This window comes from Triticum aestivum, chromosome 3A, assembly GCF_018294505.1.
Source record: "Triticum aestivum cultivar Chinese Spring chromosome 3A, IWGSC CS RefSeq v2.1, whole genome shotgun sequence".
Classification (NCBI taxonomy): Eukaryota; Viridiplantae; Streptophyta; class Magnoliopsida; order Poales; family Poaceae; genus Triticum; species Triticum aestivum.
This window is the reverse complement of record NC_057800.1, coordinates 323,386,675-323,411,810: the sequence shown is the minus strand read 5'-3', so window position 1 is coordinate 323,411,810 and position 25,136 is coordinate 323,386,675.

The window sequence follows — 25,136 nt, the reverse complement described above, 5'->3', positions numbered from 1 at the left end:
TCCAACCAGTCCTCCCTCCTCTTCTTGGTTTCTACTATCATGCGATAACATGAGCGTACACTGAAGATGCCCGATTTCTCATACATCCAGGACCAATAATCTGCCACATTCCTAACACATATTGGAATCTGAAGGATTGCTTGTGCATCAAAAGGCAGAAACACCTGATTCACTAGCTCAATATTCCAGCGTGCATTTCCTGTGTCAATTAAATCCACCACTAGTTGGGGTGGGTCTGGGACTCTAGAGACGAGTGGCCTCATTAGCTCAGCCCGCGGGATCCAATTTGTACTCCATATTTCAGTTTGTGATCCGTCCCCAATTCGCCTAATCAGACCCTGCTTCATAATGTCCCTTCCTTCTAGAATAGCCCTCCAGACCTGAGATGGATGGCTTCCAATGTTTGCATCAAGGATGGAGCTGTTTGGGAAGTATACTGATTTTATAATTCGGGCACTAAGTGACTCCGGAGAGACCAAGATCCTCCAAGATTGCCGCGCCAGGAGAGCCAAGTTAAAAAGTTCAAAGTCGCGAAAACCAAGACCCCCCATGTACCTCGGCATTGTCATGCTATCCCAAGACACCCAATAGGGCTTCCTTTTCCCTTGTTTGCTGCCCCACCAAAAGGCTCTTATGGCTGATGTTAACTTTTCACATAATCCTCGAGGCAATTTGAAGCAAGACATCGAGAAGACCGGGATGGCTTGAGCTACTGATTTGATAAGCACATCCTTCCCCGCAGCAGATAGTGTCTTCTCCATCCATCCTCTTAGCTTGTTCCATAAGTGGTCAATAAGATATTTGAACGCTCCATTTTTGGATGAGCCTACATCCGTGGGCAGTCCCAAATATTTTTCACTAAGTTGTTCATTGGGAACTTGCAAGACTTGTTTCACCTGCTGCCTCACTGACTCTGGACATCCCTTACTGAAAAAACATGATGATTTGTCCCTGTTTACTCTTTGACCAGAAGCCCTTGCATAAGTCTCCAATAAGAGAGAAACTTCTTCCGCCCCTTCAGAATTTGCTTTAAAAAACAGCAGGCTGTCATCTGCAAACAACAAGTGGTTTATCGGCGGAGCCGTTGAAGCCACTTTAATTCCTCCAAGGTTTGATGACTGAACTCGAGATTTTAAGAGGCACGAAAGGCCCTCTGCTGCCGGCAAAAACAGATAGGGTGAAATAGGATCCCCTTGACGGATACCACGCGTAGGGTTGAACTCTTCCAATTTTTCTCCATTAAACATAACCGAGAAGGAGACAGATGACACCATCCCCATCACAATATTAACCCAATTCTGAGTGAAACCAAGCTTCAACATAATTGCTCTGAGGTAGTTCCATTCGACCCGGTCATAAGCCTTCATCATGTCCAACTTCAATGCACACGACCTGTGAACCTGAGCTTTGTTTCTCTTCATAAAATGAAGGCATTCATAAGCAGCAATGATGTTATCCGTAATTAATCTACCCGGGACGAAGGCCGACTGCTCCTCAGAAATAATCTCAGGGAGTATTAACTTCAAGCGATTAGCTATCACTTTTGATGCAACCTTATACAATACGTTACACAAACTGATCGGACGGAATTGTGTAAGCAGCGTAGGGTTTTTTACCTTCGGGATTAGTACTAGCACCGTATTGTTGATCTCCTTTGCGCTTTCGGTACCTGAGACAATACGAAGTACGACTCTGGCAACCTCCTCGCCACATACCTCCCAATGGCGTTGGAAAAAATGAGCGGGGAAACCATCAGGTCCGGGAGCCTTCGTAGGCGCCATCTGAAATAACGCGGTCTTTACCTCGTCGGCGGTGTAAGGTGCATTCAACTGTTCATTCATCTGGGCGGTTACTTTAACTGGTACTGTGTTCAACACCTCGGCCATATCATGGACCTCCTCAGACGTGTATAGGTTACTGTAGAAGGAGTTAACCAGATCCTTCATTGTTTGTATATCCTCCGTAGAGTTACCATCCTCCTGTACCAACAACTTGATCAAGTTTTTTCTTGTCCGCATACTCGCCCTTAAGTGGAAGAACCGCGCATTTTTATCACCTGCCCGGAGCCATTCTACTCTAGCGCGCTGCCTCCACATCAGCTCTTCTCTGTGATAGAGCTCAATAAGATTCTCCTTTATCTTTAATTCTCTGTGAGAGGGGCCAACCCTCCCGGGCACACTTCGCAAAATCTCAATCTCACGTTTTAGGGATCTAATCTGCTTGCGCACACTCCCAAACGTGGTCTTGTCCCATGCAGATAAAGACAAGGCTAGGGCTGCCAGCTTCCCCTTGATTTCATCCACTGAACTGCAGGCCAGCGCGCCCCCCAGTCATTCGCAACCTTTGCATGCAACTGGTCATGGGATTCCCACATGGTTTCATACCGAAAAGTGTGCTGTCGTTGTCTTCCCTCCTGTTCTCCATATGGATGCAAGATAATGGGTGCGTGATCCAACGAGCCCGCCGTGAGATGATCCACACGCGCCCTTGGGAACTGCGCAGTCCATGCACTGCATGCAAGTGCTCTATCGAGTCTAACTCTTGTATATGATCCGCCCGTAACTTTGTGCTCAAAAGTCCATGGAATTCCTGTATACCCTAAATCGAGCAGGGCACAGTCATCCACAACTGACTTGAACGCTGCAATCTGACTCTGGCTTCTCTGACCAACTCCATAATGTTCCCCAGCATGCAACACTTCGTTAAAATCTCCAATCAACATCCATGGGAGTGGGGAAGATCCCGCTATATCCCGGATAGTATCCCATGTGTTTTGTCTCGCCGCAACCTGTGCTTCTCCATAAACACAAGTTAGCCTCCATGGGATTGGTCCCGTTTCATCAATGAGTGCATCAATGTGATACTTAGAGTAACCTTGAACATTAAGCTTTATTTCATTATTCCAAAACAATCCTAAGCCTCCACTTCTACCAGAATAGCTCACAGCATAACTATTATCAAAACCAAAAGAAGTTTTCAGATTCTCGACACGTACTTTATCTAGTTGTGTTTCTACTATGCAAAGTACAGCCGGGGTAAATTGCTTTGCGAGATCGCAAAGCTCGCGAACTGTCGCGGGTCTACCCACCCCACGACAGTTCCAGCACAGTATACTCATTGTGCCCCGCGGAGGCCACTCTGGGTCTCCGCGATGGGCGCATCATTTGTCTTGTCATTGGGATTTTTCTTGGGCACTCCCTTGTCAGTAAGGGCTACCTTGGCTCTCTTCTGATCCTGTCGTGAAGTCGGGCTTGGAGGAACTGTAGGAGGTGCTGGAAGCATGAGCTTGTTGGCCATCACTCCCCTAGGCTCGTTTTTCTCATTTGCTTGGCCTGTCTCTGAAGATCTCTTCCTGACCGATTCAGCGTCGACCATGCAAGCATCCACGTCCTCCCTTCCTGAGTGTTGGCTGGGCTGCTGGGACATGCCCCGTCCAACGTTGAAACCTGCTCCTCCCCTTGATGCTCCTCGTCCAAAGCCGTCTCTTCGGGCGCGTCCTTCTCCTGGACCCCGTCCTGCACCCCGGAACCAGCTTGCTCTCAACTCTTTAAAAACTAAGGCCTTCGGGGGGTGAACTCCATCACCATGCTCCTTGAATTGATGTCCAAGGTGACCACATACAGCACACCAGTCCGGGAGCCGTTCGTACTTCACCAGAAAGATTTGTCTCTTGTTCTCCTTAACAACTGACGTAGCCTTCTTTAGAGGCTTGTGAACATCAATCTTGACCTGAACCCTATAGAAATTTCCCTCAAAATCATGAGACTTAGGTTCCACAAAAACAACTTCACCAATCTTCCCAGCCAAGGCCCTCAACATGGGGAAGAATCCATCAGGAAGATCATGAATCTGGGCCCAGATCTCAAGAGTATCAAGCTTGATTAGAGACGGTTTTGTGAACCCGTCATAAGGTGTAATGATCACCGCAAAACCCTTATAATTCCATGGCCCTTCTTGCATGACTCTCTCCCAATCGCCTAAACACGAGAATTGCAAGGTGTATAGATTATCTTCCAGTGGTCTAATCTTTACCTCTTGGGCCAGATCCCATGCCGCCCTCATTGTCTTGAAGAACCAATACTGGCTGTAACCCTTCTCCGTGTGAACCCGAGCCAACGCCATCCATCTGATCGACTCCGGTGGGGGTGCTTCTTGTTCCTCAAAAACTACATCATCCAGATCATCTTCAAGGAGACCCAGCCTCTCCATCATCTCTGCCACATCCTCCGAGTCCACTGTCTTTGAACACGAGGCCTTGTCCGCCATCTCTGAAACCCTAACCCGACGAAGAAACAACGATCGGGCTTTTTGGAGGAACCCTAGAATGCCTCTCACATCCAATCTCGTGGTCAGAAGAACCAGCGAGGAGGGATGGTGGCGACAGGGGATATCCGATCTCGACGTTCGGCTGGCGCCGCCGCGAGTAGAACGATCCCTAACGAGAGGGGAAACCGCGCGGCCGCCGAAGCTGGGGAGTGATAGAGCTGGCGCATACCGCTTTGGGAGGCTGATCTGGGCCGCGGCAAAGTGCGGTGTTGGGCCGCGGGCGGCATGGTTTGGGTGGGCTGCGGCTATGCGGTGGTCTGCACAGTTCACGCGTTCTGCATTTTTTACAAAAGCTACAGAAACAAAATAACTAAATTAAAAACATACACCAGAATAAATCCTAAAAATATATATAGACACATAATAAAATATATACACTAATATATAATACAGGAACACTAGTTCCACCTCTAATGCAATTTTGGAAATTCATTTTTATGCAATAGGCCACACAAACAACAATAAAACACTTACATAAAATAATTTGGAAGTTTCTAAAAAAATGGCAAAACATATCAGGTGAATTGAAAATAATATTCTCGACGTTATGAAATCTTTTAAAATAGGGGAGAAGTCATGTTATCTCCACTCCAATAAATTGCCTTTAGTTGCATAACGAAAAGAATATTTCAGAAAAACAAATAATGCATGGAAAAATATGAGATGCATATGAATGATCTATTAACATCGTAATTTAGGAAAACTGGGATGTTACAAACCTACCCCCCCTTAAGATGAATCTCACCCTCGAGATTCGGGCTGGCTAGCAAATAGGTGTGGGTGATCCTGCGTGAGATCTTCCTCTCGTTCTCAGGTAGCTTCGTCCTCTGTATAATGATCCCATTGAACCTTGCATAACTTGATTGTCTTGGTGCGAGTAACTCTCTTTGCTGTCTCCAGAATCTTAACGGGATTCTCCTCATATGTCAAATCACTCTCCAACTGAATTGCCTCAAGTGGCACTGTGTCCCTCAATGGAACATCCATCATCTCTGCATGTCACTTCTTCAATTGGGATACATGAACACATCATGAACTCCTGAAATGATTCTGGCAACTCCAGCTGATAAGATACCTCTCCTCTACGCTCCAAGATCTTGTAATGCCCCACAAAACATGGTGCTAACTTACCCTTGATTCCAAATCTCTTAATTCCATGAAGTGGTGAAACTCTAAGATATGCATGGTCTGCTACCTCATATGTCACCTCCTTACGTTTTGCATCTGCATAACTCTTTTGCTTGGACTGTGCTATCTTCAGCCTATCATGAATTAACTTGACCTTATCCTCAGCATCTCTGATCAAGTCTGGTACAAAGAATTGATGCTCTCCAACCTCATCCCACATCAATGGTGTCCTGCACTTTCTACCATATAATACCTCAAATGGTGTCATCTTCAGACTAGCCTAATAAATGTTATTATATGAGAACTTTGCATAAGATAAATTATCATCCCAACTGGACCTGTAGTCCAAAGCACAAGCTCTCAACATATCCTCGAAAATGTGATTTACCCTCTGTCTGCCCATCTGTCTCTGGATGGAAAGCCGCACTGAACTCCAGCCTAGTGCCCAACGATTCATGCATCTGACGCCAAAACTTTGATGTGAACTGAGTACCACTGGTGCACGTTGGTCCTAAACAAACGATTTTTAACCCCTTTCCGCGACGGCATTTGGAACCGTCGCCAAGTGAGTGTGGGCGATAGGGGGGTCTTTCCCACACGACCCAGAAACTGTCGGGGATATGCCCTCCTGGCAGGCACGCTCGGCAAAATGAGAACGTGTGCGACCGACGAGCGCTCAAATACGGAAATACATACAGTAGAGCTAAAAAATACAATTATACAGTGAAATTGTTTCCGGTCGCAAGTACATCCCACACAGTCAGTCCCCGCTAAATGTTTCCGTTTGTATGTACATCCCACACAGTCGCTCCAAAGAAAACATTTCCGTTCACAGGTACATCACACAAAATTTTTCCCATTAAATCGTTTGCGTTATTGAATGTATCACACACGGTCCGTAGAAGAAACTGTGTGGCAAAGGCTGTCCATCACACATAGTTTTTATGTGATAAACGTTTGCGCAAGGTGGCCTAGCACAAACAATTTTCAAAATAAAGTCGTGTGTGATTGTTCATTGATCCAACACGGTTTATTCCTAGAAACTGTGTGTGTTGCGTGAGGTCATCACCCACGGTATTTTTTCAACAACCATTTGGAATAGCAAAACCCAATTAGCAGGCTAATTCACCATTAACAGGCTAATTATCCGATTATTCATAATCCATTTATTAATCTAATTGACATTTCATATTAAGCACACAATATATTTTATTTCCATATTAAGGAAGCATAATTTCATAATTGAAATACATCAAAGTACAACATGATATAGCTTCAGCACTCAGCTACCCCATTACACAACTGCACCAGCAACAAGTTCCACATGCAACATATAGAACCTTTCAAAATTAGCATCATAGATGGTATATAGACAGATGCATCTCATCTGGAAAACTGCTGAAGCGGAAGGCGAATATTGAGCCTTCATTCATGTTGAAGGTCTTTGCAACTTTAGGCCAGTGCATGTGGATGATTGACCGTCCGTCCTTCGTCCTCTTCAGGAACACTTCAATATTAAACTGCGGGTGTTGTATAAATACCTTCCTCGCCTCCTGACCATAGAGGTGGTTTGAGAGGTAATCATCAGTGAACTGCTTTGGAAAGGCCTGAAAACAAGGATGTGCATAAATATCTTCTCTATATTGGAAATGGGGCAAAGGAATAAAAAAGGCAGGGTATAATAGTTAGTACCATCTTGTAGTGAACTGATGTCTTCTTCATTGTGCAGACAAAGATCTTGTTCTTTTTTGTCGCTAATTTCTTTATCCTAACAATCTTTATGAGTTTCTTGATTTGATTGATATTCATGGACAACTCATTTCTCCATATGCAAAAAGGGGCGAACAGTGGGTTAAAACCTCTGACAGCAGGACCTACATGTGCAAGACCAAATTGTTAAAAACCAAAATATTAGAATTATTCCTGCAATTGCACAATAATGTGCTATTAGAGAACGGACCATGCACGTGCTAACCTTGATTGTAAACCTTAGTGCTTCCCATTGTTTCCCTGCAACACATATAAGGCAGTTAGTCATGAGGTTAAGTAAGGGTTCGCATGCTATCAGTAAAATATGTTGATGAAAAATAAGCACATTGCAGATTCATCAGATTAATTCAAGCCACACGGAAAACCCATTTACCCAAACCAAGCATGATTAAGAACTAGGAAATATAGCACTTGTATATGTTTCTCATGTATTAAGTACAACCAAATCCGATTTATTCCTCACATGCACAACAATACAAAATTCTACCCACGACAATTGGACATCGCATTGCAGAATTGAACCAAGCAGTTAACTAAACACCACAACAAATGAACCAAACATTAATTGAGCACCACATTGCACAATATAACATACTCCTAATAGAAGATCAGACATTTAACCAAACAGTTAACTACAACCAATTGTAGCAATTGTATTTGTTTCTCATGTATTTACTACAGCCAAATTCAATTTATTCCTCACATGGTATACAATAACAGAGTGCACCCACAACTATTGAACATTGCATTGCAGAATTGAACCAAACAGTTAACTAAACACCACTACACAAATGAACCAAACGTTAACTGAGCACCATATTGCACAATGTATAACCAAACCAAGCATGCTTGACAACTTAGAAATATAGCAATTGTATTCGTTTCTCATGTATTTTGTAAAGATAAATTCGATTTATTTCTCACATGGAAGACAATACAAAATTGCAGCCTGAAGAATTGAACATCGCATTTGCAGAATTGAACCAAACAGTTAACTGAAGACGACAACTAATTAACAAAACAATTAATAAGTGAGCACCACACTGCACGACATATAGAACATATACATTAGAGCAACAGATTGCATGGTAAAATTAGATAGCACAATTCGCTAGAATTTGTGAAGGAAAGGCAGGAGCAGCACACGCAACGGGTAAACCGAGCATGCTTAACCGGCATAGCTAGCAAATGGCAAGGTGTTCCTCCAAGATCTGGGGGTCGGCACGAATGGCAGCCATCGCGACCTCATCCGCGCGTGTGGCCGCGATTTGCTTCTCTGCTGCCAAATGCTCCATGAGATCCTGGCTATACTGCGTACACCATGGCTTAGGGCAGCGCTAATTTGTGGAGGGGTCGGTGATTTGGTTGGAAGGTTTCGCGCTCGCGCCGGCAGTCGAGGCATGTGGGATGTGGAAGGAGGAGGAGGATGGGGGTCGGGTGTGGATTACCTGCCTGGATAGATGAGGTCGAGCAGCGTGAAGGAGGGTCGCCGACGAGGAGGCGGTGCTACAAGCAAGGATTGCAGGTTTCAACTTGGAAAGGAAGGCAAAAAGAGGGAAAATGTGGCTTTTGGTAAGGGGGAGGGGGCGGGGAGGTAGATCTTTCTGCGGAAGCCGAAAATTTGGAATCGCTTTAGCCAAAAAACTGGCACGCAAAGTGTAATCAGACACGGTCCCTTATTTAGAATTGTGTACTATATGTGGACATCACAAACGATTTAGATAGCTTCACCCGTGTGTGATGAGTTTGAACGTCAAAAGTTTTGGTTAAAATTTTCCATGGTTACAGTGGTCATCCACGTCATTGCATAATTTGGGTACACAAAGGAGACTACAACACACCTACACTTCTTAATCAAGCAAGTTCAGCAATTAAATAGAGCTAGCTGACCTAAACATTACTCTTACAAATTAAAGACCGACACTCTTAATTAAACAAAACAAAGAGTACTACTACGGTTGGTGCTCATCGATCTCCGCCGCCGCCTCCATGTCCAGCTCGCGCCCGATGGTCTCCTGGGGAAGGGCCTCCATGGCATCCATTGCACCATACTTGGCAAGCATCTCTCCATCTACATCCGCCATCTCTTTGGAGAAGGCCACCACGAGCTGGGCATGGGCGGACACGGTCTGAGCTTGGACGGGCTCCGTCGTCGCAAGGTATGCGGCGGAGGAACGGACGGTTGCTCGAACGGTCTCGGCAATTGCCAGCTCTTGGGCCGTGGGTTGCCGACCATTGTCGGAGAAGCTTCGTTCGATTTGTGCGGTGACTGCCGACATCTGGGCATGGGCGGCCTCGACATGGTCGTGGGCGGCCTCCATCAAGGCTAAGGCCGCCGCTGCAGAACGGACAACTGCTGTGCCGCTCTTGCAACTTGCTATCCCCGAGGCAGATGTTGCTGCCGCCACCTGTGAAGCAACAACGGCCATTTGGGCTTCCTTTGCCGCCCGGTCGCAGATTGCGGCCGCGCTCATGCACCTTGTTAGCATGCGGATGGCGGCGGCGGTCGCGCTCTCGCCGGACTGGGCTACCGAAGTTGCCCTCACGACACGGGTCCACAGCCCATCTTTCACCAGCGACAATTGAACAGTGAAATGATATTTGGGGAGCGAGCTAGTGTGCTTGAGACGCCGGCTGTGGACTGTAGCCGACGCACCATCTCGCATAAGCTATAGGCGTACTATACACCAACGGTGCTCCAGGATATTTTGTGCTGCATCTCACAAGGTTGCTGATAATAAACTGTGTGCGATCTACTTGAGTTTTCATCTTGATTTAAATTACATAATGGGGTTACAACAACAATGGATGGTGTTTGAATTGCTAGACCTTTTATCTAGAGTGAACATGCAACTATATGTGTGTCGTAAAAGAATTAGAATTATTCAGGGTTCGTTTGAACATTTTATACATTAAATTGGTTTTCTAGCCATTTCAGGTGCATAATTCAAATTTGAACTACATGCACATGCTCCAGTGCATATAAATTGGTTGAAAAATCAAATATGTGTCCTTGGGTGCATGATTAGGTCCCATGCAAGAAATGGGAATGAATTTCAAACACCAGGGCACCGTTGATTGCCGGCAAAACATTGAGATGCCTGGTTTTTAAATTCTAGTAAATCCAAAACCCGTCTGAAATTCATGAAACTTGGCATGCTATCATGGAGCGGCATCAACATGCCGTGGTAAATTTTTTGTCCCATTTGGGGGAGGTATGGGTATATGCTTCTCACAAACCAGAGCTTCTCACAACAAGCATGATGGTTTTCGGTAGGGAAAGTCCCACCTTTGGAGACGAAACGATATCCATTGCCTCTTATTGCTTTCAAAATTTTCTCGTGTCAACACAGAACAACAGGAGTGTTGTGTGAATTTTTGTGTTTTTTCGGGGTTAGTTTGGACATTTTTATGCATTAACCGAGTTTTCAATGCATTTATGTGCATAACTCGAATTTGAACTACATGCACATGCTCCAGTGCATATAAATTGGTTGAAAAATCAAATCTGTGTCCTTGGGTGCATGCTTAGGTACCACGCAAGAAATGGGAATGAATTTCAAACACCAGGGCACCGTTGATTACCGGCAAAACATTGAGATGACTGGTCTTTAAATTCTAGTAAATCCAAAACCCATTTGAAATTCATGAAACTTGGCATGCTATCATGGAGCAGCATCAACATGCCGTGGTAAATTTTTTGTCCCATTTGGGGCAGGTTTGGTCATATGCTTCTCACAAACCGCAGCTTCTCACAACAAGTATGATGGTTTTCGGTAGGGAACGTCCCACCTTTGGGGACGAAACGATATCCATTGCCTCTTATTGCTTTCAATTTTTTTCTTGTGTTAACATAGAACAACAGGAGTGTTGTGTGATTATTTGTGATTTTTCGGGGTCTGTTTGGACATTTTTATGCATTAACTGAGTTTTCAATGCATTTATGTGCATAATTGAAATTTGAACTACATGCACATGCTCCAGTGCATATAAATTGGTTGAAAAGTCAAATCTGTGTGCTTGGGTGCATGCTTAGGTCCCATGCAAGAAATGGGAATGAATTTCAAACACCAGGGCACCGTTGATTGCCGCCAAAACATTGAGATGCCTGGTTTTTAAATTCTAGTAAATCTAGGAAACCCGTCTGAAATTCATGAAACATAGAACAAGAGGAGCGTTGTGTGATTTTTTGTGATTTTTCGGTGTTCGTTTGGACATTTTTATGCATTAACTGAGTTTTGAATGCATTTATGTGGATGATTCAAATTTGAACTACATGCACATGCTCCAGTGCATATAAATTGGTTGAAAAATCAAATCTGTGTCCTTGGGTGCATGCTTAGGTCCCATGCAAGAAATGAGAATGAATTTCAAACACCAGGGCATCGTTGATTACCCGCAAAACATTAAGATGCCTGGTTTTTAATTTCTAGTAAATCCAAAACCCGTCTGAAATTCATGAAACTTGGCATGCTATTATGGAGCGGCATCAACATGTCGTGGTAAAATTTTGTCCCATTTGGGGCCGGTTTGAGTATAAGCTTCTCACAAACCAGAGCTTATCATGACAAGCATGATGGTTTTTGGTAGGGAACGTCCCACCTTTGGGGACGAAACGATATCCATTGCCTCTTATCACTTTCAAATTTTTCTCGTGTCAACATAGAACAACATGACTGTTGTGTGATTTTTTGTGATTTTTCAGGGTTTGTTTGGACATTTGTATGCATTAACTGAGTTTTCAATGCATTTATGTGCATAATTCAAATTTGAACTACATGCACATGCTCGTGCATATAAATTGGTTGAAAAATCAAATCTGTGTCCTTGGGTGCATGCTTAGGTCCCATGCAAGAAATGGGAATGAATTTCAAACACCAGGTCACCGTGGATTGCCGGCAAAACATTGAGATGCCTCGTTTTTCAATTCTAGTAAATCCAAAACCCGTCTGAAATTCATGAAACTTGGCATGCTATCATAGAGCGGCATCAACATGCTGTGGTAAATATTTTGTCCCATTTGGGGCAGGATTGGGTATATGCTTCTCACAAACCGGAGCTTCTCACAACAAGCATGATGGTTTTCGGTAGGGAACGTCCCACCTTTGGGGACGAAAGATATCCACTGCCTCTTATTGCTTCCAAATTTTTTCTCGTGTCAACATAGAACAAAAGGAGTGTTGTGTGATTTTTTGTGATTTTTCGGGGTTCGTTTGGACATTTTTATGCATTAACTGAGTTTTCAATGCATTTATGTGCATAATTCAAATTTGAACTACATGCACATGCTCCAGTGCATATAAATTGGTTGAAAAATCAAATCTGTGTCCTTGGGTGCATGCTTAGGTCCGATGCAAGAAATGGGAATGGATTTCAAACACCAGGGCACCGTTGATTGCCGGCAAAACATTGAGATGCTTCGTTTTTAAATTCTACTAAATCCAAACTCATCTGAAATTCATGAAACTTGGCATGCTTTCATGGAGCGGCATCAACATGCGATGGTAAATTTTTTGTCCCATTTGGGGCAGGTTTGGGTATATGCTTCTCACAAACCAGAGCTTCTCACAACGAGCATCATGGTTTCGGTAGGGAACGTCCCACCTTTGGGGACGAAACGATATCCACTACCTCTTATTGCTTCCAATTTTTTTCTCGTGTCAACATAGAACAACAGGAGTGTTGTGTCAATTTTTGTGATTTTTCGGGGTTCATTTGGACATTTGTATGCACTAACTGAGTTTTCAATGCATTTATGTGCATAATTCAAATTTGAACTACATGCACATGCTCCAATGCATATAAATTGGTTGAAAAATCAAATCTGTGTCCTTGGGTGCATGCTTAGGTCCCGTGCAAGAAATGGGAATGGATTTCAAACACCAGGGCACCATTGATTGCCGGCAAAACATTGGGATGCCTGGTTTTTAAATTCTAGTAAATCCAAAACTCGTCTGAAATTCATGAAACTTGGCATGCTATCATGGAATGGCACCCGACATGTTGTGGTATTTTTCGTATCCATTTTGAGAGAGGGCGCACTCGAATAATGACAGGTAACAAAGGCATTTTGATAAAATAGTTGCCATTTTAATATCTCAAACGTTTGTATAATTCAAACTGTGTGCGTTTTGTTAACCATTCATGTGATGCCACATGTCTTGGTTTTAATGGCTGTAGGAGGTGCCGTGCGGGTAGGTGCTTGACCTTGACTGAACGGGAGGCATGCGAGCGCCGTCCGGTGCGCAGGCTAACCGAGAGGCATGCAAGCTGTCCTCAAATGCGCAGGCTCACCGAGAAGCGTGCGAGCTGTACGCTGCGCAGGCTCACTGGGAAGCGAGCCCTTTGACTTCCATGGCCGCCCGCCTTGCTCGCATCCTCTCCATTAATGGCGCCCAAGCCGCAGTTTAATTCGCTTTTTAAATATAAAACAATCATGACAAACATTTTAGTTAGAAACCCGTATGCAAACAAACAACTTCCCTAGGAAGCCAAATGAAAATGTGCCGAGAAGGATTTCTGCTGCTCTTGATCGCAAACGTTTTAGATAGAACACCCGTACGCAAAGTGAGAGAAGTGCAGGATTTGTGCATCCCTTCAATGCAAACGGTTGTGTTGGATGACCCATGTGCAACCATGTACAAACAATTTGGTAAGATTTGTCAGTCCTTGTAACACTGCAATTTGTCAAAATATGAAGCTAAAAATCACTATCAGTATCTAATTTTTGCAACTAAAATTCAGTAATTAAGCATAGATTTCATTCATAGATTAAGCAGTGATTCTTAATTTATACAATCAGTTCAACTCGACAGCTGAACCGACCAAACTTTTCCCCAATTGTTGCCAACCACGTACTGAATTAGCTAGTTCAACTATATATACTAGCTAATTTTAAGTACGTTGTACAGTTCCACCACATCTATAGTCAGATGAACTGAAAAAATAGCCCCTAAATACTACTACTACTACTACTGTGGAGGGGAATTGTACTACTTCCGGACGCCTCTCCTCTGCCGAGCGCGCTCAGTAAGAGGCGGAGGAGGAGGAGCCTACTGACGAGCTGGGCAACTGCAATACGGTGACTGCTGCTGTTGTAGCTTCAGCGACGCTCACCTCGAACGCCCTCTGCCGCTCCAGACAACCCCTCTCGAAGCGGTGGTTCTCCTCATAGATCTCCTGATTCCTCGCCTCTGAGGTGGCGTGTGCCGCGGCCACGGTGGCGGTAAGGCTCTTTGCATGCTCGACGAGGTGCTCCTCCTCCTCTCGCAGGAACTTGGTGTAGCACGCAAGGTCGCTGGGCATGTGCAGGCATCCACCTCCGCCTCCCGCCTTCGGGCGGCGGTGGCGGAGCGGGTGATGACCCCGGTGGTCGACGGTGGGCTGGCGGCCATGGCGACCTACGATGGGTTGGCGGCCACGACCACCACCTCCCGCCTTCGGGCTGCGGTGGCGGAGCGGGTGATGGCCACAGTGACCGGCAGTGGGGTGGAGGCCACGACGGCCACCTCCCGCCTTTGGGCCGCGGTGGCGGAGCGCCTGATGGCCCTAGCTTTCGACGGTGGTGTGGCGGCAACGGCGGCCGGCAACATCTGCCGACGGGCACCGGCGGCGGAGCTTGTGGTGGGTGTTCCGCGCACACCCAACAGGGACGCCACGTGCACTACACTACGTCGGGGATTGTGCCGCCGCCATGGTGTAACCTCCCAGCTAGAGCTGTCCTCTGATGATGGCGGAGTGGCTGAGAGACGACGACGGACCGGTGGCATTGGCGATTGTGGGAGAAGCAGACGAGATAAGCTACAGGGAGGGAGGGGAAAATGCGACGCAGGACTCGCCGACCGTGAGGGTTTATATAGCAGGCCATCAAGCATTGGGATTTTGGGGGATTTCACTGAGTCGGGCAGGAACCTTGCGCGGGAACCTGCAAGGTTGCGCGGGAACGGGCTCACCGATGATTCATTGGCGCCACCGTTTGGCCAAAAGAACGCCCCCGCGCGCTGCGCAAGCTTGAGCTGTAAGCCGTCTGCGGCAGCGGGGTGACAAGACGTGCGAGAGGAGGAAGAAAGGCCACGTACACATACGGTTAATAAAAAAACGTTTGTGATTTAATTACCTACTATACCACCGTCCTAGTTTATAAGTATGATTTAACTAATAAAATATGAATGCATGTCGCTAAATATTATATAGTTGGATTTGTATTTGAATATAGTTTCCAATTATATAATTTTTAAAACATGCATTAACATTTTGTTGGTTAAATTTGAGGGCAAAGTATGGCCCAGAATATAAAGGATACTATAGACTAGACGGAGGTGGTAGCACACGGCCGCTCTCTACGCAGCGATGCAACTGTCGGTCGGCTTGTAGGCGACCATTTCCTGCCAGTTCAACTGCTCTATGCGTGTGGTTGCTTGTGGTTCAGGCGGCTACGGCGTGCTCTGCTCACGTCCCGCCGCGCGCGCTCTACTCTTGCGTCCCTCCGGGTGCTCCGCCCTCATCCCTCCATGCGTGCTGGCAGTGTTTGGGCTCGGCGCATGATCACGCACGTTCGCATGCAAGCGGTTGCGTCGGGCGCGTCGCGACGATGCAGTTACCTGCTGTAAAAACTGCCATGCAGACGCGTCGAGAATCCATGCCGCCCGACCTCCTTTTATTCCTGCGGCCATTTACCTTCATCTCTCATCTCACACGACACAATAAGCACACCCACGAGGACACATACAGAGAGGACATCTAGTGGTTCCAATGGCGCTCCCCATGGCTCCAATGGGGCTCCCTGCGGCCGACGACGACAACGGCGGGTAGTTCACCACGCATCACATAGTGGACACCACGTGAGGGGGAAGGCCCTCTCGGTGGTGTACACGAACGATCTAGTCTCGGTGGAGAGCTCCATCCAAACTATGGAGCAGTTCCTTGCTGAGGATAAGTACCGAGTGGTCGGCTTCGACCTCGAGTATACCTGCGGTCGTGCCGGGCACGATCAGAAGGTTGTCGTCGCCCAGTTGTGCATGCGACATGGCGTCCTCGTCTACCACTACCACCTTGCCACAAGGCCTTGCGAGCATTTCTCCAGGTTTATCAACAGCTCCGACTATAGTTTCGCTATGGTGGACACCACCAACGATCTAAAAGCGCTCAAGGTTTCAGACTTGAAATGCCCGAATCTTGTCAACATCCAAAGCCACTACAAGGTCTGGGGCAGCGACAAAAACAAACTGAGCTCCCTGGTTGACCTCGCCTCGGCCATCATCGACCCCTACTACATGAAGATGAAGAATGAGAGCAATAAGGACAGGAACACCTGGCACAGTGTGTGGCATAAGAGACTGGACGAACAACATGTCAAGTATGCGGCCATGGACGCGTACACAAGCTACGAGATGTGCAGGTGGATCATTGACATGAGGAACTATCTTCTTCCTGACCCAAACGAGGGATCGAGCCACATAGCAGTGGTGGGAGCATGACAAGAAGTAGACGACTAGACGATCGTTTCTCCTACTTTAGAATGCATGCAATTGTTTATTGAGGTGTGTGCGAATAATCTGTATAGTCACTTATGTAATTGGATGTTTATTTCAGTTATATATATACATGTTAGTCTACTGTAGACAGAGCAAATCACACGGCTTATTAGCAGCAATCGTCTGTGTTATTATCGGTCTACGCACACATTTTTGATTACGGACCTGTTTGCCGCGTATCACACACACCTTGATCTGGCTGCCTGTTTCTTTTGTGTTGCCTAATCACAAACAGTTCATACGAGTGAACCGTATGCTCTATATCGCACACGCCTTCATCAGGCTGCCCATTTCTTTTGTTCTTCCTCATCGCAAATAGTTCATTGAGCTGAACCGTATGCCCTGCATCACACACAGAACTAAAATCTGAACCGTGTTTGATAGCTCCGCCATCGCAAATGTTTTGCACCTTTTTTGACGGTTCTTTACACCATCGTTTGCGATTATGGCACCACACACAGTTTTGTCGAAGGGTCTGTGATCATAGTGTCGCGTTTGGACCATCTTGCAGTAGTGTACCTCTACCAGATACTACCTTCCTTGTAACTCCATGTATACAAACAATTTTAGACATATAAATCTTTGCTAGTTGAGCACTGGTATAAGCAGTCTTTACCTAGAAGAAGTGAACAACTTTAGTCAAACGATCAACAACTGCCCAAATAGAATCATAACCTGACCGAGTCCTGGGTAGATCTGTAATAAAATCCATACCAATCTCATCCCACTCCCAATCAGGTATAGATAATGGCTGTAACAAACCTGATGGTCTCTAATGTTCGGCTTTGACTCTCTAGCACACATCACATGTTGCAATATATCCTGCAATTTCCCTCTTTAGTCTAGGCCACCAAAATATTTCCCTCAAATCCAAATACATCTTAGTATTACCTGGGTGAATAGAATAAGGTGAATCATGCGCCTCATGAAGAATCAACTTCCTGATATCTACATCTTGAGGTACACAAATATGCTTCTCAAACCATATCGCCCCATGTTCATCCTCATGGAAACCTTCTGCCTTACCTTCAGTCATATTCTCTTTTATCACAACAATCTTCTTATCACCCTTTTGAGCTTCTCTGATCCTATCAAGCAAGGTAGGCTTTACCTCTAGTGTTGCCAAATATCCCTTAGAAACCATCAACAACCTGAGATTCCTGAACTGTTCACATAACTCTGGTGGCATATCATCAATAACAATTGCATTAGCATGGCTCCTACAACTCAATGCATCAGCAACAACATTAGCCTTACCAGGATGATACTGCACATTCAAATCATAATCCTTAATAAGCTCCAACCATCTCCTCCACCTGAGGTTCAAATCCTTCTGAGTAAAAATATGCTTCAAGCTCTTATGATCAGTAAATATATCACAATGATTACCAACAAGATAATGCCTCCAAGTTTTCAATGCATGCACAACTGAGGCTAGTTCCAAATCATGTGTAGGATAATTATGCTCATGATTCTTAATCTGGCGTGAAGCATATGAAACAACTTTACCTTCCTGCATCAAAACACTCCCAAGTCCTTGACGAGAAGCATCACAATATACCCGGAAGTCCTTATGTATATCCGTTAGAGTTAAGACTAGTGTTGTAACCAAACACTACTTCAACTCCTGAAAGATGGCTTCACATATCAGTCCAAACAAATTTCTTCTCCTTCTTCAACAATTCAGTCATAGGCTTTGCAATCTTGGAAAAGTTCTCAATGAACCTCCTGTAATAACCTGCAAGGTCCAAAAAGCTGCGAATCTCTCCAACTGACATGGGTGACTCCCACTCTATAACTGCAAGAACCTTAGATGGATCAACTGCAACTCCATTACCTGATACAACATGTCCAAGGAATGCTACCTCATCCAGCCAGAACTCACATTTGCTGAACTTGGGCATACAACTGATGTGCCCTCAATTTCTCCAATACCAAACGCAGATGCACCTCATGCTCTTACTTATTCTTGGAGAACACCAATATATCATCAATGAAAACAACCACAAATTTATCCAAGACCTCCATAAAAACCTTGTTCATCATATTCATGAAGAATGCAGGGGCATTAGTCAATCCAAATGGCATAACAGTATATTCATACAACCCATACCTCGTGGTAAAAGCAGTCTTTGGAATATCTTGTTCACAAATCTTTAATTGATGATAACCAGAATGAAGATCAATCTTTGAAAACATAGTAGCTCCCTCCAACTGGTCAAATAGATCATTTATCATAGGCGAAGGATACTTATTCTTAATGGTTACCTCATTCAGAGAATGATAATCAACACACATCCTCAAGGTCCCATCCTTCTTCTCCACAAACAAAACTGGAGCTCCCCAAGGTGATGAACTTGGGCGAATAAATACCCGTGCCTGCAATTCTCTTATCTGCTCCTTTAGTTCCTCTAACTCATGAGGATGCATTCTATACGGTCTCTTTGCAATTGGTCTAGTGCCTGGTATTAAATCAATAAGAAACTCAATATCTCTATCTGGTGGCATACCTGGCAACTCCTCTAGAAACACACCTGGATAATCCCTCACAACCGGCACCTCTTCCAGGCTACCCCCTTAAGAGAGTTCACCTATACCTGATTACGCTTATACTTACATACATATTTGATCCTCTTCCCTCCTGGTGCACCGAGAGTAATAGATCAACTGGCAGAATCAATACGACATTTATATAACTACAACCAATCCATGCCCAAAATAATATCCAGACCTCGTGACTTCAATATAATCAAATCTATACGAAACTCATGCTTCCCAATAGACAAGGTCACCTGATGATAACCAACAACTGCTATCATCTCAGCTCCTAGGGAACTCACTCTAATAGGCATACTAAGAGTTTTGGTTGGCAAGAATAGATAAGTTATAGATACAATAGGGCTAAAGACTATATATATATAAATATATTCTACCCATATGCATAATATGATCAAGGCTATATATAAGGCAACAAAACACAACAATGAATAACACCAACAAGCAAACAACAAACAATAAGATAATATTATATATACTCGAATAATTTCGACAAGATGTAATTTAACAAACAAACTACCAATCAAGCAAACAACCTAGTATCATCATACCACAAAAGTGGGCATAATCAGATACGCTAACAAGATAACATTGCAATATAAAACAAGTATGAATGGTGGTCTCAACACTAGTTCCTACTTAACGGTTCAAGATACTTGAGGGGGTTAACTAATAAACAGTAAGAAGTATAGATAGTTTTATAAAATAAATTTCACTCCTATGGCTTTTCTAATCCATTTTCTAGGGTCACGTCCTACAGTCAACACATTGCTCTGATACCATCTGTAACGACCAACCTGGAAGGATTTGCGTCTCTGTGCTTACTGTCCTAGTCCCTAGATCGAGTCGCTAGCACACATAGTATAGATGAATACAACAGTAACAAGTGCATCATTTATTACAACCTATGATCCAGAATGTATAAAATAAAACAATATGCATAGCACATGGCTAGCTTTATTGAATCAAACAGCAGAAAGTAGCAGAAAATAATGTTGAGTCCCATCATAGCCCACTGGCGATGCTGAGTGCAGACTCGCGACCCTAACAGTACCTTACTCTTTGTCTGAATATCCTGCAACATGAGACATTGCAGCCATATATGTCAATACTTTGAATGTATTGGCAAGTTACACAGGAGTAGTAATAAAGCAGACCTACATGTATATGAATAGTACAACAAAATGAAGCTTGGAGTTTATTTTGCAGAAAGCTGATTTTGTCCTCATAACTACCTAAAAGTCAAATTAGTTTAAATTTTGTTACTACAATTAAATACACAAGGTTGAATTGGCAAGTCCAACTACATCCCACCCATTATTAAGTTCCCCAACAAATTTATTAAGTGTCACATCTGCCAAGATCACCCAACAACTGCAATAGCATAGTCGCTTGAATTTGTCCATAACCGGGAACACGGCTAATCATGATTTGTTTTAATACTCTTCAGAGTTTTGCACACTTTACCCACTAGGCTCAACCCAAAGATTGAGACAAAGTCTTTCAGAGCTAGTCACCTCCACCCACCGGCAACCGGTACACCTACTCATATCTACCTCTACTAGCTTGCCTGGGCGCGGTTCCCACAACCTACTCAACTAAGCAAGAACCCATTTAGCTAGTGTTGCACATGAAAGCTACTAGTCACTAAGTCTGTCTGATCTTTTTGTACCTGGGCGGTAGTCCACTTACATTTAGAGGGTATAAACCATGATGTTGTTGAAACCACCCAACAATACCAATTCCGCCCAGAGGTGAATTAAATCTTTAATTACTACTCAACTTGATTATATATATAATCCTCACATAAACTCAATGTATACACAAACCAACCCTGTCTACTAGCATAGCAAAGCTACAACTACCATGATCTGCATTGACGGGAGATAGCTCAACAACATAGCAGAAATATATAGTATTCCTATAGATGCATAAATTTATATTGTGATATTGTCGGATTGTGGGTTCCGACAAACCCTTGAGGTTCGAACTCTGGGGTGTGCATGAAGATCTCTCCCTAGCTCGCTCTCGCAATGATATCAAGGCCGAGCTCGCCGAACCCAAGGAACAAGAGACACGAGAGTTTATACTGGTTCGGGCCACCATTGTGGTGTAATACCCTACTCCAATGTGGTGTGGTGGATTGCCTTGTGGGCTAAGGATGAACTAGTATAGTGGATGAATAGCCTCTCGAGGAGAGGTGTTCTTGAGCTCGATGAGTTGGTGTGCTTGAGGATGGTCCGAATGATCCGTCCTTTGCTATGGTGATGGCTAGCCCTATTTATAGAGGCCCTGGTCCTCTTCCCAAATGTTTAGGCGGGAAGGGATCCCTCAACGGCCAATTTCGAAGGGAGACAACTAGTACAAGTTATCCTGACAAAAGGTGGTCTTCGCTTGCCAAAGGCTGTGGTGGTAACGCTGACGTGGGCTCCACGGTGACCTCCATCCTGCCGTCCTGATGGTCTTTGTCTTGTTGCACCGATAGGGAAACATTTGCCTGATGCCTCGGGACTCCTCGCCTGCGCCTGCTTCCTTAGCACCAAAGAGGAAACTGGCACTCTGCGCCCGCTGGTGCCCGCCTGGCTTCGGTCGTCATGGCTCACGTCACACGGACCTCGCGAGGTGCCCCTTGCATAGATATCTCCGCTCCTCGGGAGCCAGCCTAGCGAGGCCGCCCCAGAGGAGGTCTTGGTGTCGTCCACCTCGCGAGGCTTGCCCCCTCGCGAGGGTCTTGAGTGGTTGCTGATGAAGATGAGCCGTACCAGGCCGTTGGTGGAGCCACGCCCTGGGCCGCAGGCAGGCAAGTCTGGGTACCCCCGTTCCCAGGACGCCGACAGTAGCCCCCAGGCCCAAGGCGCGCTCAGGCATGGCTTCGAGGCGAAGCTAAAGGGAAAGTGTGGAGCGTCGCGGGCCCCAACCGACTGCGTCCTCGATTGACGCATGGCGATTTATAGGTCGTGGGCGTCTCTGCTTCCCCATGCTACCTCGGCAACTACCCGACTTGACGAGACCCTGCTGCATGCAGAAGAAAACCATCATTACCTTAGATCATGGAGGTCGGCGGTTGGCCTCCCTCTGGATATAAATGAGGAGTGGGGCAGAGCCCCCACTGCTCATCCTCTCCTCCACTCCGGTTGCTTCTTCTTCTTCCTCTTTTCTCCTCCATCCTGCTGCGACACCCATGGCACCGACGAAGAGATTCATGGCCGCTGAGAAGGGAAGGCGCGCCAGGAGGGGCCTGACTCACCACCGCCCAAGCAGGGTCGTGGTCGGCCCTGCAAGTACGCAGCGACCCCCACTGTGGTCCCTCACGGATGCAGACGAACTTCCTTGGGTCTAGCGCCGTTCCTGGCGGCTGCAGCGGTGTGTCCTCATGCGGCGGGAGCTGCCCGAGATGCGGCAGTCCCGTCCGTGAAGGGAGGCGCGCCATGGTCGCCCGACCTCCCCAGCCGCGCTTCCACTTGGCGGAGGTGCTGCCGGAGTTTGTCGTGTGGTCGGAGAACCCGTCTGGCACCTGGCTTCAGCTTCCGCTCCTTTGCCAGCGAGCTTCTAGCCACGGGTCCTGGCGGCCTCTGGCTGCAAGCTGACGGCAGCAGCAGCAAGGCTTCATGGGTCACGGTGGAGGTCTCCGTCACGGGTAACGTAGCCCTAGCCCGCGGCTAGCAGATGTTTGCCCGCGTGCGCGGCCTGGGCAGGCGGTTCACCCTCCACTTCAAGTACGACGGAGCCGCGACCCTCTTCATGAGGGTGTTCGGGAAAGATGGTCGCCGCGCCGGGTGCTGCCCTGAAGACATCAAGGGTGACGGAGTGCTCGGCCTTGGTGACGGCCATGACGAGGACGAGGGCGGCCTTGCCCCTGACGACTACCGCGGCTCGTTTGGCAACCACAGCTCCTCCTCCGACGAAAGCTCCAGTAGTGGTGGCTACGACCAGCCGCCACTTTGCCGGGCTCGCTTTGAGGACGGTGGCAGGTCGTCCCGTCGCCGCGCACTAGTGAAGCGCGAGGAGGGCTCCGGCTGAGTCTGGGGGGCCGATCCTCGTGAGCATCCGCGCCGTAGGGGGCGCTTTTGCATGTCCTTTCCTTTCCTCCTACATTTACAAGAAATAAGTATGGGGCCCCGCGAGGGCATGTAATGAACCGTAGTGCTTATGCTGCTTTGTGCTATGTTTATTGTTCCTGTGTTGTGTTATGGCGTTCGCTCCAGCAAACCCTTGAGGTTCAAACACTGGGGTGCGCACGAAGATCTCTCCCTAGCTCACTCTCGCAACAATCTCAAAGCCTAGCTCGCCGAACCCAAGTAACAAGTGACACAAGAGTTTATACTGGTTTGGGCCACCGTTGTGGTGTAATACCCTATTCCAGTGTGGTGTGGTGGATTGCCTCGTGGGCTAAGGATGAACTAGTACAGTGGATGAACCACCTCCTGAGGAGAGGTGTTCTTGAGCTCGATGAGCTGGTGTGTTTGAGGATGGTCTCAATGACCCGTCCTTCGCTATGGAGGTTGCTAGCCCTATTTATAGAGGCCTTGGTCCTCTTCCCAAATGTTTAGGCGGTAAAGGGATCCCACAACGACCAATTTCAAGGGGAGACAACTAATACAAGTTATCCTGACAAAAGGTGGTCTTCTCCTGCCAAAGGCTCTAGTGGTGACGCCACCGTGGGCTCCGCGGTGACCTCCGTCCTGCTGGTCTTGGTCTTGTTGCACCATTATGGAAACCTTTGCTTGATGCCTCGGGTCTCATCGCCTACGCCTGCTTCCTTAGCACCAAAGAGGAAACTGGCACCATGCGCCTGCTGGCGCCCGCCTGGCCTTGGTCGTCATGGCTCACATCATGCAGACCTCGCGAGGTGCCCCTTGCATAGATATCTCCGCTCCTCGGGAGCTAGCCTAGCGAGGCCGCCCCAGGGGAGGTCTTGGTGTCGTCCGCCTCGCGAGGCTTGGCCCCTCGCGAGGGTCTTGAGTGGTTGCTGGTGAATATGGGCCGTACCAGGCTATTGGTGGAGCCATGCCCTGGACCATAGGCAGGCAAGTTTGGGTACCCCCGTTCCTAGGAGGCCGACCGTAGCCCCCAGGCCTAAGGCGCGCTCAGATTCGAGGCGAAGACAAAGGGCAAGTGCGGAGTGCCATGGGCCCCAACCGCCTGCGGCCTTGATTGACGCATGGCGATTGATAGGTCGTGGGTGTCTCCGCTTCCCCACGCTGCCTTGGCAACTGTCCTCGACTGGCAAAAGGATGGCACGCGTCGCAAGGCTTTCATTGCCTTCCTTCTCCTTGTTCCAGATCCCCTTTCTCTTTCTCGCCCGTGAGACTCCAGATCCACATGAACCCTTCTCCGAGCCTGCAGCCAATGGCGTCTGACAAGGCAAAGGCCACTGATCGCCTTCCTGGTACGAGCCCGCCTTGAGTGCGCCTAGCGTCTCAGAGAAGAACCACGCCGCCACGCTCCTGATGACGGTGCACAACACCAACAAGGGGGGAAAGACCACGCTTCGGGCCGGCTCCGACGAGGCGGAGCCCTCGGGCAGTAACTTCTACCCATTCTTCATGAATAGCATTGTTGCGGGACTAGTCCAAGGCACGCTCAGACTTGGCTTCAAGGCGAAGCCAAAGGGCAAGTGCGGAGCGCCGCGGGACCCAACCGCATGCAGCCTCGATTGACGCGTGGTGATTGATAGGCCGTGGGCGTCTTTGCTTCCCCATGTTGCCTCGGCAACTGCCCGACTTGACGAGACCCTGCTGCATGCAGAAGAAAACCATAATTACCTTAGATTGTGGAGGCCGGCGGTTGGCCTCCCTTTGGCTATAAATGAGGAGTGAGGAG